Source organism: Salminus brasiliensis, chromosome 4 (assembly GCF_030463535.1).
Source record: "Salminus brasiliensis chromosome 4, fSalBra1.hap2, whole genome shotgun sequence".
NCBI classification, from domain to species: Eukaryota; Metazoa; Chordata; class Actinopteri; order Characiformes; family Bryconidae; genus Salminus; species Salminus brasiliensis.
In genome coordinates this window covers 37,863,547-37,883,123 of record NC_132881.1, presented here as the reverse complement: position 1 = coordinate 37,883,123, position 19,577 = coordinate 37,863,547, and positions in this window count along the sequence as shown.

Sequence of the window (19,577 nt, the reverse complement as noted above, 5' to 3'; positions counted from 1 at the left end):
TTTATCCATTTTCTAATGGCTTCGGCTGGCTTGATAATGCACCACGTCACACAAAGTGGTTTCACATAAATACAGACCACAGATTTCAGGGATTGTTGAAGACAAAAACGTTATGTGCAAATTCTTGTGAATGAATGTAAGTAAATCTAAAATAAGATACAAAACAATAATAAATAAAATGTGTTTGTGTCTGTGTGTTTTGATAGTCACTGGTGCCTTAGAGGTGTCCATCATTCTCTATAAATTGTCGTGAACATAAATGTGTCATAAATTTACCAGATTTCTCTCTCGCATTCACTCACTCACTTACTTACTCACTCACACACAAACCCCTTTAAAACCACTGAATAATGACTGAAGCAACATATAATAAAAACAGGGCTTGTAGTTATTCCCCAATTAAGCTTGACAATTAAGCAAACAAACCTGCAGTAGGACAGCAGCAGTGGAAAAATAAGCACGGCCTTCAAGTACTAGTGATACTGGAAATGCCCACCAGGGACCAGTCTTATGCACTTTTTTTTCTTTCCTAAAACAAACATCATTTTCAACATGAACCCAACAATGAGCCCAATTAACTAGCTTCCTCATACTTGACAAAAACTTAAAATTTACATATTTCAAATGTGGCAAGTGGTTATGAATACAATAAAAAGCATTAACACAAAGCTGATAAAGCCCAAACCTATCCACCTATCCATGCTCTGCCTACAAGTGAAGATATAATAATTGGGTTTTGGGAGCAGGAACATATCAAAGTCCAATCTAACATCCTATACGTTCCACCTCTACTTTGTACACGATATCACGATGAAGCTTTTGCAACCTAAAAGACAAAATAAATACCCCACCCCATCTCTTCCCTTTAACTCATATCTCCAGCCATATCTCTCTTTCCTATACACCCACATATACACCCACAAAATAACACATATGTGGGCAGAGCAAAGACAGATTAACTGCATATTGAGTTTGCATACTAAATTAGCAGCATGTAGTAAAACACTTCTATATATGAAACCAGATGAAGGGTTTAAATCTTTGGTAAAGTTTTACCGCTTCTATATGTTACATCTGGAGGTAGCCATGTCCTACACTGTGGTATGACAACATGTGCTAAGCTGCTGTATAATACACAGCAAATCCAGATGTTTCTCTGCTTGTTTCGCTGACTCATTGCACACTAGATCTATTGATTAGTGCTTATCTGAATGCAGGCCATGCAGTGCGAATCATGCTGCCAGGTCACGATTAATCACAGACAGATGGCTAACCTGTCACTCTGATGCTATCTCAGATGGCATGGAATACTGAACACTGGGACATTACAAAGGCATTAGAAAGTTGTTTCATTACATCAGCTTTTTAGGGGTGATTTGGGGGTTGTTTTGGAACTCTTCTAGACCTCTAACTTTACCCTTCTGAGAAAAAAGGGTGCAGAATCCCACCACCAAAGAAAGAAAAATGTTAAGCATGGGAGTGGATAGAGCAAGCTTTGGGTTTGTGTTGCAGCCAGTGGCATAGAGAACATTGATTGGTAGAGAAACAAATGAGCAGGTGGATCTTGGGCTGTTTCTTAACAGTTTGAAGTGTGAAAACAATACGAACCGAAGGCCTCTAAACAAACCAAATGCAGATTGTGCACAGGCCCGACTGCAGTCCTGCCCGCAAAATCTAGTTCCCTGTCCACTCGCTCCACCAATGTAATGGCGGACATCTACCTTCTCTATTCATTACAGGTGAGTCTCTGTGCAGACCAGGCCACGTTTCTGTTATTTATAGGTATTTCTAAACTTATAAATTAAGCATATATGTATATACCTATATACAACGCAATCCCATCCAGACCTGCTTCCTGAGACAAAATCTTTTCTGTAATCTGACATGTTTAAGAGGATATAAGGTTTTAATCTTCTTTACAGACTCAACACTGATGCCACAGGACTAGATACCAAGATTTATTTGTAGATCAGAGGATCAACAGCTAAACTACAATCAAAACAGTATAGCGTCCTTCCTCAGGAACATACATTGAATGATGGCTGATGACAGCATAATATAGATTGAATCTGCTGCCTGTTACACAAATTCCATTCTCCTGTTTTAGCCATTATAATGCTTTGGTAGGATGGTAGCGTTAGATCACACACTGTATTCTGTTTATATTTGGAAGAAGATAGCCAGGAGCTCGAGGAGATGCTGCCAGCTGTTTTCAAATATACAATGCATATTTAAAACCACAAGATGGAGCTAGAGTCTAGGTGTTTGCTGGCAGATGATCACTCAAACCAAGTGTCCAAAAAGTATTTATTCAACTTATTAGGAAAGTATAAAATACATAATAGTTTTACTGCTGATATAATTGTTTTATTTTATAGTTTTACTGTGTACATGTGTCCATATGACAGGGGATTAATATTCAGTATCACAGTAACTTAAAAAAAACAAATATTGAAGAAAATGAACAAGTTGCATAACAACAAATTGTGTTGTCATATCTCTTGTTATAACTGGTACTGTATTGCCCATTCCACTGACTGGGGTCACAGATATGGCAACATTTGTTGTGACTGTTCCTTTTCTGGCAGGTTGTTAAAACGTCTGTAATAGGGTTTATATAATTTAGGTAAGACGTATTACCAAGGATCATTTAGGGGCTTAAAAGGATCAGTTAGCATGCAAGGGCTATTTTTTTTTATTCTTGCTCATAGTTTGTAGTATTAGGATTATGAGCTAAGGACTATAGCTGGGGAAAGAGTCATTCTCAGTGTTAACGAAGCATAGAAGCTGACCCAGTTACATGATCACATATTAATTTATGCATGTAAATGCAATTGTTCTGTCACCTTTAGATATGTGTACAGTCACACAGTCCATTGGCCCAATGGATAATTGCTGCTGTACTGTTTCTAATCAAGCTGTGTCTATGAAGGCAGCTCTAATTCTGAATTTGATTACCTATCAAACTCCAAAATACTGATACGGATAGAAAAGAAGACATGCAAATATACACTTTCTTACGTAAGAGGCTAAAATGCAGGGGTTTAAGCCATAAAAATGAATGAGGAAGGAAGAGAAATTTGTTTGTTTTGTGTATCAGTTTTTGAGTTGTGTATTGAATTGATTTGGTTCCAAAAAGTTTATTTACTTAAAGTTCAGGGTTGGGTGGGTTACTTTAAAAGAGTATTACATTACAGATTACCTGTTTTTGTATATTAAAGTAAAGTCAAATGTAATCTGATTTCTTTCAGTTGCTTTTAGATTACTTGTCTTTTTAAAGCCACATATTCAAATAAATCTTGTGTTTTCATTAAACACATCCCCTGTCTACTAAATTATATATACCATTACTGCTCCAAAATGGGTAATGTAAAAAGGTTGTAAAAAGTGAATAAAAGTGAATTATAAGTCTGTTAACTGAAGTCACTGGTCTCTTTATGTGAAATATTCAAACACCTGGCTGACACAAACAACTTAGACCAGCATGAATTCCATGTTCATCTGAAATGGTCTGAACTGGTTTATGCTGGTTTAATGTTTTGGTGTGTGCTGTTTTCTAGAAGGGCAGAAAGGGCAGCTACCTTTTTTAGATTTGGTAAGAAACTAAAAAATGACTAAATGTAGTATTCATCTCACGAGGATATTCAAGATTTTACAAGTTATTGTGATTAATACTATTAGTACAAAAATATCACACAGAAACACACCTGCACACTCATAGTTTTTTCACATTTCCATTAGTGGCTGAATGTTTACAGCACGCCATGGAGGGCAAGCAATCTCAAGAATCTCTAACAGGGGGCACTGTGACGCTCAACTAGCTCCTTATGTGTCATTAAAGGAGAAAGAAAAAGTCTGGACTAACATCAACAACTGCAGAATCTCACAAACACACGCTCGCTCAGTCGATTAGAAACATGGTGGAGGAGTTATAGTATGTGTGTAATGTAATCTTGCAAATAATCATCTTCTTTTTAAAATGTACCCGTAATCTAATTACTTACTTTTTCACTGTAGCGGATAACAGTCACAGCTGTTTTGTATCCGGATCATGTAACACTTCTACATGTATTCCGATGCTACTCAAATCTTGTTAAGTTTTAGTGCTATCTGTCTCATTTGTAGTGTAAAAATACACTATACTGTCCTTAATTGATCCTCAACCCGTATGTAGCTTACTGCAAATGTTTGGACACCACTTGACACCACATATTTGAATAGACAGTTACTGTCTACTTCTTTCATTTAATTTACATTAAAAACAAATCAAATGCTACAACAAAAGTTATAATGATGGTCAAATTAACATGTTTTATCACTGACCCCAAGTGCAGTCATTCAGCCAAGACATTTGATCAGTCACAAGACGTTTGACAGCTAACATGAACTTTTTAACTTCATAATAGGAGAGAAGGTTGCTAATGTTGCTAATACTGGATTTAGACTGTGACCCATGTTAAATACACGCCAAACTCTTAATTTGTTTGCTTCAAAAATTCATCCCAATGTTTAGTACTATTCCACCTTGAAACTGGATTGTGGGTCACAGTGTGTGGTGATTCTTGTTACTTAAAATAGTTGCCCCACCATTCAGCTCTGCAGAGAACTACATGTTCTTAACTACATCAGTTTTTCTATGCAAAACAAATAAAAATCTAAATGCATTTTAGTGTGTTGAGAGATGTTTCTGGGTGTGTATTTAGAGAAATTCGATTGGTGTCCAATGTTTGTTAGCAACATTAGCTTATCTCTCATTCTAAATCAAAGGAGCAATTCAGAAAGGCAGAAAGTTACAAATGTTCCCATGTACTGGAAACTCAAGGTTATGTTAAAACTCAACTAAAAGTCATATTATTTTATAGCCAACTATGAAACAGTTAGGTTAAGATGCACGGATAGGTCAATAAGTCAGTAAACTGCATCAGGTGGGTTAGACCAGTGGTGACAGGTTAGTACAATAAATATTAATGTTTTAACACGTTTCTACTGACAGGAAGTGATGCAGCGTTGCTGTGCCACTATAAGATCTCCAGCCATTGTTGCCACTGCATCATTATCCGTCATTGAGAATTGCTCCAGGCGTAAGTAGCTCCTTGATTTCCATTTCCCATTGCATTATGGGATAATAGTAACCATCACAACCACACTTAAAAACAACTGGATTTGAGTATGTATCTTGGATATTGGAGAATACTCATCTTTGATACTTTTATCAATACTACATATTTCATACCAAAAAACTAGTTAGTATTAGTAATTAGGATGCACCCTGTATGTCTGGGACACACCCTGTATGCCTGGTACTCACTCTGTATGAAATACTATACATACTATACATACTATCAGTATGAAAACTTCAACACAGTACTGATACATAACATGCATAACATTTGACCTATGATTATTTGCACAGCTGTACAGATGTTAATTTTCTGTAAATGTTTATATCATCATATCTGTACATAATAGTCTAGTCTATTAGATTTATTTTTACATCTCTTTATTACTTTTAGTAACGTAATATTCTTATTCATATTTATTGTTTAGTGTATTTTTCTCTCTTAAATCTCTTAGATTTTCTCCCCTGCAGCATGTTTATTTTTATCCAGGTGAGGTGCAGTACATTCACAGCACCTTTAGACCCCCACACTTAGCCTCCCAGCTGAACTGGTTCAGAGTCCCATAGTCTGTATTAATTGTGTTTCACAAACTGCTGCTTCAGTAAGAGGCTTTCCGTGCTTCGTTTTACTTGGAGAGCTTCCCAGGAGTAAAATAAATGTGTTTGTAATACGCTCTCAAGCCAGCCTGAGCAGCTTTGTGCCAGCAGCCCCACTGCTTCATTTGTCGTGTCCTCTCCACCTTTTGTACGATGGCCGCCACAGCTCACCGACTTGCAAACAGTAGCAATTGTTTCTCTTTCAGCCTTCTTCGTTTTTTTAAGAGACTTTGGTCCTCTCACTGCTAATTAAAATTCTTCTGTGCAAGAGGCTTGGCTGCCAGTAGCCCCAATCTAGTTGGTGGTGGCTGACGGCCCTTAATTAAGGTGAACCGGACATGTGACAGATCTTTGGTGACTGCTGCTGTGGGGCCTCTCTAATGAACGACTGGCACGCAATCTGGTCATTAGCTGGTCATTTTAGCAGGTTGCACGCAAATGGCTGGAGGTCAGTCCAAAACAAAGAGTACTGTAGAGTTTTTTTTGGAGGGGTGGCGGGGTGGGGTGTGGGGGTGTGTTTGTTTTTTTCTCATAAATGTTCACTTAATTTCCGCAGGAGGCACAAGCTCAGATAATCTTCTTAGTCAAACATAACTTTTCAGGGAATGTCAGGGATAAAGCATTATGTGACTTACTGAGTACACAGCATGTAACAGTACAGTTTTTATAGCATAGGGTACAGTGTATAAATCCAAACTTCATCTAGAGGTACAGAAATTATGTTATTTACCAGACACAAAAATGTATGATTACAATCTTATACATTTACACATTTACATTATTAAAAATGAGCAGATTAGCTTTGGCATATCAGCACATTTCTGTTAGCTGTAGTCTAAACTGTAATCTAATATGCACAGCCTTTTTAATACTGTTGGTATGACATCAGTCCTGGAAACGTCAGATGGTGTTGGTAATGTCTAAATTGTATGCATTCTTAGGGTTCAGGAAATTTATTTTAATGACCAGGATGACATGATACTTGCTGAGTGCTTCTGCAAGCGATTTATCCCATAATCCCAATAATCCCATATTATTAGTTATACATGAACATCCATAACCAACTACATTCCATCTATCATCAGCCAAACTAGGAAATCTTCCTTCTGATGACATATTGACATATTTTGAAGGTGAGAGGAACTTTTCACAAACTGCATCTGCTTTGCGATCAATTTATAGGGGCAGTACAGGAAGTGCAGCGGGCTGTTTTGGCACACTTGCACTACTTTTTGTGTGTTTCTACTGTGTTTATTTTTTGCCAGCTGGCAAATGTGTAAAGATGCCAGACAGCTAGCAATATTGCTAACAGTTTATCCCCAAAAATTAAACCCCACAGCAGTTTTTCCTCCCATTCCCTGTGAGCCTTCCTAGTCTGGCGCAGTATACCTTTACCTGTATGAAAAATATATATTTTGAGTACCAGTGTGAAATTTTACATAGTTGCATGAAGTGAAGTTTGCTCAAATGAACTCTTTGCTTGATAGAAATACATAATAAGACCTGCCAGGCCACAGATAACTTGGGCAAAGAACAGCTTAAAATCATACACCTAAGGACTTTTTCTGCTTAGTTTGATGAAATGCTATGTAGTAAATTTCACTGTATTAAAATATCTACATAAAATGTTAAAATAGAGTAGTGTTCAATCTTTTAAAAATGTACTCTATGGTTGTTGACCCAACTATTTCAGTACATTGTAGCCAAGTAGACATTTCTTACATTTCTTTTATCGGTTCTGCAGCACTAAAAAAATTCTTCAAATATCTTCAGGTGAGGGCGCTGGAAATTCTCTAAGATCAATGTATCCTTCCTCCAGGGCTTGACCAGGAACTAAATTCAGCCCTGCACCATTATCTCTCATCCTTCTCCTCATGACCTTCAGGCTTCTATTGTTATTTTTTTTTAGTAAATTCAAATGAAAAAATCAAGCCCAGAAACAAACACTGGCACATTTCTAGGCCAAGGCCTACTGACTTCATATTATTCAAGTGTAAAAGGGTTGTGTTCCTAGGTCATGGCTCAGTGTATATGCTATGCAGGAGCCCTGATCTCAATATTATGATGTTTTGGTCTTGGGCCACCCATATGACTAATTAAATATGACATTCACAAGTGCGGAATGTTCTGGTCTGTCAAGAGACTTTTAGGTAATCCTCTTACTATGGGCTCCTTAAGGCCAACTTTTGCTTTTGGCTGTGCTAGTTTAAGCTTTTACTCACATGTGAATGCTAAACAGCGGATCAACAAATGGACATTATTCCACAACTCATGTTGGTATTTGTAGAATTTACTCCATCAGTTCTATTTTTGATTTTTGTCTGGGTTCAGTGGTAAACCCAGACTCACTTACACATTATACTAAATGAAATAACACAGTCAACACACACGTATGATGTATTTGTCCCTTTTTTTACTGTGTTAAGATTCTAGTCTCATTAGATCATTAGGTGGTATCTTTTATATGGCATCAGTCTTTTTCTCTTAAAGCCGAACTCCAGGCTGCATGCCTAACTAAATGTCAGGGTTAGGACTGACCCTTGACCTCTTTAAGGTCAGGGTTCAACTGGTCACACACTTTGTGGAACATGGCTCAGGTGTTTCTTGGACTAAATGCATTCTTCATACTGCAGATGGTCAGATAGGTTAAGGTCAGACAGAAGGCAATGGGCAGTTAGTTTCTTGACTGATAACCTTCAGAAATGCATGGGGAAAGAAGATGCAGTCATGGCACACCATTACATGAGCTTTATGACTGAATGACTGAAAAGAAAAAATTATTTCTGTGTAATACATGCTGTAATACCACTACTAAACCATAGAGGGCACACAAGATTTTACTATCCTCAGGAATGACTGCATGCTGCATTGCATCTCACATTTTCAGTGTAATTGCCTGGAAGGTTATTCATAGATTCAAATAACAACTGAAATTGAGGAGAACTTAAATAATACAAGGCTATTACAAAGTAAATCTTTTTAGGAAGTCTGCAGTCTAATCATGGTCAGTTTGAATGGACAGACCATCAGGATATTTACAGATATTTCCTAAGAAAGATATCAAAATGGCATATCTCAGAACCATTTTATTTGAAGGCTGAATACCTAAGGACATTATAACTCATGTATAAGCATTGGCTAACATGTTAAGAGATTCATTTATTAGTTATATGAAACAAAGATTGACACTCAAAAACTACTTATTTATTTGATCTTGGTCTTGTTTCGTCCCAAATTTGAAAGGTATTTGAGGAAGGCAATTCTCTTACACACATATATGGGCCAATGTAAGTGTACACATTCACTCCATGTCCTGTCCACATTTCGAATGAGCCTCCTCATGCAGATCTTTAAGGGTGCACACAACAGGATTTTCAGTTTGCTCATGTAAACATTTTCTGTTTGAGGAGGTGATTTTTACAACAAGTAAAAGGGATGTCCTCAGAATTCCCGGCAGCATTTGGCACTGGCCTACACTCTCCTCTACTGACAAGCAAATGCTAACATCAAATAGAAAGTTAACAATGCCATGGTTTGTTCACCTAGGCTTCATTTAACTGTCCAGAGGTTTCATTTGTCTTGTCATTGGAGGCACTGAACCCAGGTCATCTGGCACTTCCACACTAGGTTAAGACTGTTGATCACAAACTGATGTGTGAGTACCAGACTTGGTAAAGTAGAGCATGGAACTGCTGCTTTGATGGTGCAGAGGTCAAAACTAGGCCCCTGGAGACATTAGGGAGCCTCTGTGTGTGTGTATGTGTGTGTCTCTTTTATGAATGGAGCTGAAGGAAACAAACTATAAGCCTCCACCGTGGAACCATGCCATAAACAAAAAAGTTTAGAGAGTACCTTGAGCCTGTGGCTGCTGTAAGGGAATGAATAAACGTGTGAAAGCCCACTCTAAACAAAGCATAAAGGAAAAGGCTGCCAGCTGCAGCTCCTCATTGGGGGGGGGGGGGGGGGGGGGACATTGGGGTCAGAAGAACCTGCTGGAAATTTCTTACAGATGCAGTAGAGCTCAGTGACAGCTTATAAAACCTCAGTGACTGTCACACTGGCAGATCAACCCCCTTAGAACAGGGGGCAGAGAGAGAGAGCCTTGCCATAAAAGGCAGAAAGTTAGTAAGGTTTAGTCCCAACTGCTGGGATGTAGAGCTGACCTGAACCTGGGTACCACAATATTGTTTTATTTTTGTTTTCTGCCAAATGGGTATGAGTATGTGTGTGTGTGTGTGTGTGTTTGCAGATTTATACACATAGGGTCAGTAAAGATACAGATATATGTATACATATATTAAAGGTGCCCTATAATGTCAAACTGTATTTACCGTGGCATAGCTGAATAATGAGAATTTGGTATATAGAAGCAACATACTGTGAACCTCAAGCACTTGTATACTCTTTTAAAACCCACTTAAGTAAAACAGAACTGCGGAAAAAGTCAATTCCAAAACCCCAAAACGGTTTTGGTCCAAAAACAGTCTGGACCAATTTAATTTGTGCCCCTAAATGTTGCATGTGTTTGAAGCTAAATGCAACAGCTGCTTCGGGAGGATATGAAAGCCAGGCTAAAAAGGCTAGAATAAAGACTAAGCTCACTAAAGTGTTAGCATGCATGTATGAAGGTCGAGGGACTGCGTTGACAGCTGGGGCAGCTAAAATGAGGGAATGATTTTTAGCTAGCGAAGTGCACACAGTGCCGAGAGGACAGCAACACTATTCGTTAAGACCTGTTACAAATAAAAAAAGTTCTTGTTACAGTGCTAAGCTAGCGAGCCGATCACAGTGACATAGACCAGTCAATAAAAGCAGAACTTTGTCAATAAAAACAGTCATTTTGTTTTTACCACAAGCCCACTTTAAAATATAAAAATCTGTTTCATTCTAAGGCAAAATAACAGGGTTGTACATAGGCTTGTAACTCCCCATCTGAGCATTTGTTGCCCTGACCACTCACTTGCTTACATACTTCTACCTTTTACAAATGGTTCTTCAAGGGTTCTTTAGTAACTGTGATATCTCAAATAACCATTTAGATGCTTAAATAACCAGGTTAAAGCAGTTCTCTTCAGTACTATGAAGAGCTCCATTGGCCCCACCATAAACTTTATTTCAATACTTAGTTGAAAGAGTGTAAGACCATATAATCAGCATACTGGCATTTGAATTTACGTGATTAAACTGTGACAAGTGTTTGATCATAAATACAATATGTTACATCAACACAGTTTTTGGCAAAAAATAGGATTTGTATTGATGCAGCATTTGATTTGTGGGTGATCACTCGGCACATTTTAATCATGCATATTCAAATCACCATGTTTTCAGTGGACTGTGGTGACTGCCTGAAATACATGATCATTTGGTAACCCTGTAGCTTTACAGTGAATCTGATTAATTGTGGAGGATCACTTTGCACTCTGAATCCTCTCAAGGTAAGACACTAAATGTCACACACACACACACACACACACACACACACTGACCCATATCTGCTCATTCTGTTCCCCTCTGTGCCTTCATCATCTCTCTTGGTGTTTAACGAACAGCTCTGATTCCTGCTCTTGAAGAAATGGGATGAGCCTTAAGCAGTTCAGATTTGGAGGGCCGTGGCAGCAGACATGGGAGAGAAGCTTTGCACAAATCCTCCTTATTTGCATGATCATCAATGCTCACTTTGTAAGCAGCTTTTAAAATTTTCCTTCACTTACACATTTCAGCTCTCTCTCCCAGTCTATGGCTCACTAATACAGTTTCACTCATGCAGTCTGAAATTCTTGATTTCATAATTTATTTTAAAAACACAGATTTTAAAGAACAGAACTCTTTTTTTCTTGCTCACAAACATGTACTTTATTTTACTATGTTTTCATATATAGTGTTTTCAGCCAGTGATGAACTTGTCTTTGAAGGTTAAGGTAAAAATTAGATCAATTCTTTCAATTTGATTTGTTTCAATGTTCTTTGCACAGTAAATTGTGCATTTGCAGTGAGTGCTGTGCATCAAAAAGCCTTTTCAGAACAGCCTACAAACCCACTGCTGGGACTGTTATGAATGTAGCACAGTGGGATAATCATTAATGCTCTGTTCCAATTAATTTATGTGTAGTTTTAAAAATACTTAGCTTAGCATAGTGGAATGAGATCTACACAAACAGCTATGTATGGTTTCTCAAGACTAGTGCAATCATTTTAACATTTGCAAGCTGGTACACCTGCCCATTGTATAAAATGTCACCCATTGTATTAATGACCCACTTAAGAACTATTAGATACTGTGCTTCTAAAAACCCCAGTGATGGCAACATTCATTAAAGCTTCTTTTATTATGTCAGTTTGACATAACCTGTTTTTGTCTTTTATTACATTTTTGTTTCAGTTATTAATATTACCACTTACTATTCAGTTACTATGCTGCATTATTTGAAAACTAATAAAATAACATGTAAGTTGTGTCATTATGAGAGTGAGGATTTGAAGTGTGGACCTACCTATTACCTATTACCCTTGAGTTTTTTTAATCAAATAAAGTGAGTATAATTTTGCTGTTACTACATATGTTAATGTACTATCTGACACTTACGTAAAATGCATCACCAGTGCATGAATCTAGTTATTTTATAAAAGATGTCAGTGCTAGGGTTGCAGAAGTATACCGGTTTTAGGTATACAAAAATTTATGGTTATCCTGCCATGCACATACCTATTTTAAACAAATGCAATAGTCAGTTGATTAGTGAAAAAACAGCACATTAATCTATAGTGAATATGTTCATGTGTTTGGGAATAGACTTAAACTGTCCCCATGTGTGATTTTAGAGCGCACATAAAAGCAGAAATTCCAGGATGCTAATTTGTTCGTGGGGGGTTAGCACTGAGGAACCACTCTGAATACAGTTGTCTCATCTGTTCTGTATCACTCTGGCTGTGATATGACACTCTTAAAAGGCTGCAGCTCGTGCCCTTTGCCCCGTCTTCAGCACCGCTGCCACGTGCCAGAGATACGGGCCCCATGGAAACGGCTAACAAACAGCAGTCAACAGGAGGCTCAGTGGCATGTACAGTATACTGCACTGTCTCTCTGGTGTGTGGCCTACTGCAGCTTTTCTGTTACTCTTCAGGATCTCTGGCTCTTATTAGCTCTTCAGCTGTGCAGCAATGTGTCCGTTTTATTTCATCTAATACATTTCTTTCATTTTCTTGCTCTCGAATGTGATCCCATCTTAAGCTTTTGCTTGTGTTTCTAATACTTCATTCACACCTTTCTGATAAGGACAAGAAACCCAAACACTGCTGAGATGTTTGAGTCTTATTTTAATAAAAGCTACAATGAATGAAAGCAACCTTTTCTGCCAACCCTAAAACGCTTAAATAGTTCTGAAATTCCTCTTATTCTTGTTTTATAGTTGTTAAACAGTTGAGATGCTAATGTCTAAAACACGTTACTCAAAGAGAAACTCGTATGTGGTTGGTTTGGATTGGCTCGTTGGAGTACACTCTATCCAAACCCTTTCTCTCTATCACAGAAGCACTTAGCAAAAGCAGTTCTCCTGCCAAAAGACCTTTATCCACATGTCGACCAACACCATTCCACTTCCAGAAATGTATCTCATTAGAATGCTGTATATAGGAAATTACAATCATTCTTTCAAACAGAGCCTCGTCTAACACACTTCCCCTTGTCCTCCCCTTTGGGCAAGTGGGTTTTGCTTGGTGGTCAACCCAGTAGAACAATGTATGGAGGAGGATGGAATGAAGAGCTGTATCTGCCTGCATGAACCCCAAGCCCTCCACATTAGAGCTGGAAACTAGAGCGTGTCTCACTAAACCTGTTGTTGGGTGCCTTCTCCAAGAGTTCGGTGTGTTGTACCTCGGCGTCAGAGAGACACTGTTCACATTATTCTAGGGCTTGCTCTGGGACAGGGTGGAAAAATTTCCCCAGTTTGAGTTATGCTTTCTTTGGCACCCCTGTACCATGGGCCAAAGCGTATTCATCAGAAACCTGACAGTTTCACCTTATTCCAGGAAACGAGAGGGGACTGCTCTGTTGTTGCATAGAGTGTTAGACCATTTTGGAGGGTTATATAGTCTTCAAGTAGTGCCTGAAAGATTATTGCTTTGGAAATAATCTGTTGTGTAGCTTTGTGGTTCTTTCAACCTTTATTGCTTTGTAGAAGTTATAAGACAATAAGAGAAACCTTATGAGACAATCAGAGGATCCTGGATATTCTTAGAAGTGAAATCGTCTTGATTCTTCTTGTGAGACCATTTTTATAAATGAGATTTGTGAATGTGAAGAATATTTCTTTAAGTTTACAGAACCTTCACATAATGTAAATATTTTAGGAAGTACTCTTAACCACTCATAAAGCCTATGTCCTGCCAGCGGGCTGAAAGTGTTATTAGAAACTTTTATTACCATAGAATAGACCCACCAGTTTGTACAGAAGTTCCTGTATTTGCTGAATACTATGCTTTAGTGTGTGATAAGCCTTGGAGTGTTAATTTGGTTCTGTATGAAGTTTGACCTTTGAGAAGGTCAAAAATGTTTTCTAAGGGACCCAAATTGTTTTATCTATAGTATTGCACAACAAATCTTGGATGTTTAAGCAATGGGGAACACTTCAAGTTCAAGTTCAATTGAAACACTGCAAGTTGTACTATTTCCATTTCAGTGTAAAATATTGGTTGGGAAAATTAGATGGAATTTTTAAAACACCAAAAGAAAAATTGGCCAACCAGGATTTTTATCTAGAATAGCCAAAAAATGAATGAGCTTTAGGCTTAGCTTTAATGATAATGCTTTACCATAGTTTTAAAGCGTGTAATTACCTTTTGTCTTCTATACAAGTAAGTTTCCAACATTTCATTAATGCACTGACTTTGACAATGACTAAATTATTAAAATTAAATCTGAATATTAAATTGTATCCCATTAGTTATCCCATTACAAGGACAATATCCTGTACTTTCCCTTAACATTGTGATCTGTTCTGCAAAACTAACCCAGTCATGATAAAACACAGTACCTGGACAAAACACCAGCGTTCAACAAAAATATGTCTTTGAGAAGACTTGTCATCCGGTTCTTGGCTGTTTGCTTTAATTCATCTCCAGGAGGTTTGTGTGACAGAGAAGAAATAAGCCCTCTTTTTCTGTCTAGATGCTCAACACCTTCTGTCTGCTTGTCTCCTGGGCTCTGTGTTGACCGCAATAACAGATAAGTCATGAACATGGAAAACGAGACCAACTTCAATCCAATTTCAACACTTTGTGTTTACACCTTGCTTTTTGTCACATGGCAGGATGAGGTGCCAAACCACCACACCTTTCAACATCAAGCCCTTATTTTGCAACTCTCACAGTCACATGTAAAGTAAGAGAGGAAAAGCATTGTAAAAAGGCACATAGTGGCTTTCTCCAAAGCCTGCAAGTAAATTGAATTTAAGCACATTTTCAGCATTTTTGGAGCAAAGAAACTTGGCAACTTCTTCTGCTGCTGCTAAATTGCATCATGCCGTTGTACTTTGGTTCATTGTTCATCATGTGCATGGCTGATGAATTTAAATGTTCTTGGTTTTGGACAAGGGAATGCCTGAGTGCTGCAGGTTAGAGAGCGCTGTGTTCTTCCTCCTCACACAAACAGGCTTATTTCCATTTGTGCAGCTATATAAAGACTTTGGGTTGCCAGTGGCATTCTCTGATTTCTGCTGTGAGATCCTGGGAAGACGTTTAGATGCCGAATGCATCAGGAAGGGGCTAGAAGTAGATTCCCAAAGTCTCTGACCGAGATAAAAATTTGGAGAGCATTTTGTGGCCTAGGCTTGGACAACACTCTACCATTCTGCCTTTCCTGAGTATATTATGTAGACTTGCAGTGGTGTTAGTCAGAGGTGGCTAAGTAATGAAGATCTACTTTTTATTCACTACATTTTCCAAACAGACTTCACTGTTTTTTAATTGTGCAATTTTGAGCAGCTATTGACTCACTGCTGTTAGTAAATATGGATCTGTAAAAGTTTTGGTTAATGTGAAACTTAAGCAGAGCCGAGCTTCGTTTCTGGTGGAAATGTAAATTGTATCTAGTGTAATCTTTGTTAAACTATTTAATACGACCACACTGACAGATCAACTTACGCTCTTGCTCGCCCGCAACTGGCACTTGCCCTTGCGTCTCTATCAAATTAAAACTGCATAAAAAATGATGTTTTCTTGCAAGATCCCATATCATGCTAAAATGCTCACTCTTTTAAATAAAACTTGAAGTAAGTGAAGTATGTGAACTCAAAGTATGCCAGAATTGAAAAAAAGTTTTGTTCCTTCTGCCTTAAGTGTAGTTCATATTTGCAAATTAATCTGCAAAAACATCCCATAGTAAATAGTTTGTTTTTGCATTGTCACAAAACCAACAAATTTACATTTAGAACTGCCTTTTTGACTCACCCATGTCAGGAAACACTGTACAGTTCTGCCTTACCTGAATGCCAATCAAGAAAGGGGTAATGTACATGGGCTGGCACCACACCTCCAAAAGTGTCAAAAGTGCCAAAAATAACTTTATATGATTGGCACAAAACAAGCAAAGACATATCCAAATCTGCTTTTTATACATACTGTCAGTGCTGTGTATTTTAACTCTACAGAGTTTACTGGGTTCCACAGACAGCAAATGTTGCTAACTCATATCTCAAAAGAACATAACAATCTGTCTGGGTAAGATAGCAAAAAGAAATATGGCAAATGACATGAAATACATTTCACACAGCAAAGGAACAAACTGTGACCATGTTCATCTGTTCAGCATCCCAGGAAGACATTTAGATTAACAAGCTGGGGGAATCTAATGCACAGGTTTCACTGTTTAGCCACATTCAGAGTAGATTAGTTTTGTCAGGGGGACGAGACCGTTTTTAGCACCAGAATGTTCGCATCATGGGGTCACATGATCACATTCACAACAGTTGCGTCCGAACAGTTGAAGAGACGCTGTTCAGTTTAGAAAAAGTTATCAGAGAGGTTTAATTTAGGAAAGTTATTTTCTTGATTCTGACTATCTACTAGAGGATCTTGGATATGTGTGCTGGGAGACTTATGTTAGAAAGTAAATAGTAGCAATAGCCAAAAAGCTTTCCCCAATGCAAAGTGACATTTGCCTGGAAAACAAAGAAATGTGTGTCTGGACTAAAACGATTTTTTAAAAATCTCAGAAAAAAACGGTGAAAAGCAGTATGTTAGTTCTAACTGTAATTTTCTTAGAGGAGGAGGGAGAAAATCACAGACAAGGCCGATCCAGATAAAAACAAAAACCACGGCAGAGCCCCTGTGAAAGAGAGAATTAGCCCAGTTTTCCATGTAAATTTAATCCCGTATGAAGGGAACTTGTGAGAAATGTCCCCACCCCGTAGCTGAAATGTCTCTGCTGTTGAATTTTAGCACCCTGTAGATGAAATTGAGATTTTGATGAGTTAGGTAAGATTGTTTGTGTCTGTAGGTCAGTCCTACATACCGTTTAGAAGGAAGCAAATGAAATACAGACAGCCTGCGTCTAATTATAGGGCACTAGTCATCACCCTAGTACTTTAAAAAGTGGTGGGTCAAGTGCTGAGAATTCATGGAGTTTGGAATTTATGCCGGTCTATGCTATGTTTAGCAAGGTTATAAAAGATGTACAGCGTACTTGATTTGTAGTGACCTGAAAGATGGCTCACAGAACTGTATTTTGTAAGTGTCATAAAATCATTTTGGAAATATGAACAGGGACATAAATTACATTGTAGTCACATTTTGACCAGTGCTTACTGTTCACTTACTGACTCACAACAGCGTACACGATTTACACACTGTACAGTGTAGTTTAGCCCTGTTAATATTTCTAAAATTATTTTCAGACACTAATAAAATTAAGTTCTATGAACCAAATTTAACTGCATCAGTGACGTTTCTAGAAGGATTTTGTAAGACAGAAATTATGGCCAATTACATAAACAGCCTACTTAATTCCTTGGAGCACAAGCCTTTGTTTTTGCTTTAGTATTTGTATTGATTTATTTGCCCACAGTAGTCCACCTCATAAACTATAAATATTCTAAATATGGTTTTACAAAGGCTTTAATAGGCATCATCATGTATGTAGCTAGAAAAGCAGAAATTAGGAAAATAACTAGCACTAGTTTATTAATCTTGGTTTGCATGTACTACCTGCATGCGGTATACACACAAGACCTAACTCTAAAACAGCTAGCATGTTTTTACACATCAAAGCCATAAATTGTGCGTTAAAACCTGTAATATCAGTCAAAGACATTTAGCTCCACACTGTGCCACGTAACTCACTAACACTATCATTACCAAAATATCCCATCACTTCACTGAGGGCACTTGTGCAGTCATTAGCTCTGCTTTAAGGTTTCAGGCACAGGCCTAAAGCCAGGGTCAGTGGGTTGATTTGTAGCTACACAGAGCCAAGCTTGTCTTCACATGAATGGCAAAATATGCACATATCTGTTGGTAAATACTGGGCTTTCACATCTGCGCTGGTCAAGCATGCAGACCAGCTTCAGCAGAAAATGCTTTGAATGACCCACAGTGTTTATGTACATACTGAGGTTTCTTTAAATGAAAGAAATGTAACCGCATCTCTGCACTTGAACGTAGAACAATGTAGAAAATACCCGCGTAATGGTTTACATATGACCTGAGTTTTCAAACACCAGAAACAAGCAGATGGAATGTGGCGTGAAGAGAGCGATGGAGCAGATGCCGTGTTTACTTCTGTACTGATTGACCAGAGGCTTTAACCTGGAACACAACCAATAGCATTAATGTGCAAAACACTGGGGTTTGGGCACTGCCTTTCGAGTTCTGTTGCACCGAATATGCAAAACAAAATAAATCAATTTCCAATTAAATAAATCCAAACAAATGACTTTTTCATGGTGAGGAAAATGCCACAGAACTTGTTCTGACTGGTCTGAAGTGATTTAGAATTGTGTGCATTTATACCTTGGATGAACCTCTAACAGAACCCATTCAAAGCTTTTTCCTCATATATAATTTTCATTCCTTTATTTTATTTTCTGTTGTTTTGTTCAAGATCAGTAGTCCCATGTGACCAAAAGACTATAAATTAAATTATTAAAAATGGTTGTTTAACCATGGGGTTTAGATGTTTTAAACATGAATAATTTCTTCACATTGGGCTCTCAGACAAGCTCAGAGAACAAAAGAAGTTTAAAAAGCCCCACTACAAATTAATTCTCTTTAATAACTGTGAAGTTACACATTAACAGTCTATGGGTTCATTTAACAGCAATGTAAATACTGGTGATGTATTATCACAGAATGTATCTGATGAAGTGACCATCACTAGTAGTTACATTGCATTAACTGTTCCATCTGTTATCAGAGACACCTAATACGGGGGACCATTTCAGATTCAGATAACTTTTCATGATGTTTTAGGGCAAATAGTTGGGGTTTCTAGCACTTTCTAGCACTACTAGGGAAGCATATTGATCAGATACAAATGATAGAGGCCCAGCAATAATAAACAGATGCTAGACAATCCTAATGACCTTTTTCTATTTTTACGACTCCTGTTTTAACATTGTTGGGCTGACACCCAGTCATTACAGTCCCTATGTAGTGCATGTAGTGAGTAGAGATCTTCCTCTTTGTACTGGAAAATGTTTTTTTGGCCAGTTAGGTTTTACAATCCTAACCCCAATCATGGATCATGGCCGTTTGCCGGAGTCCACAAAGTTTATTTATGGCCTGTCCCGCACACTTGTGTTGCCTCACCGGAATGCAGAGAATGCTAAAGACCCCCTCTTCCCTCTCTGTCCCAGCAACTTGCAAA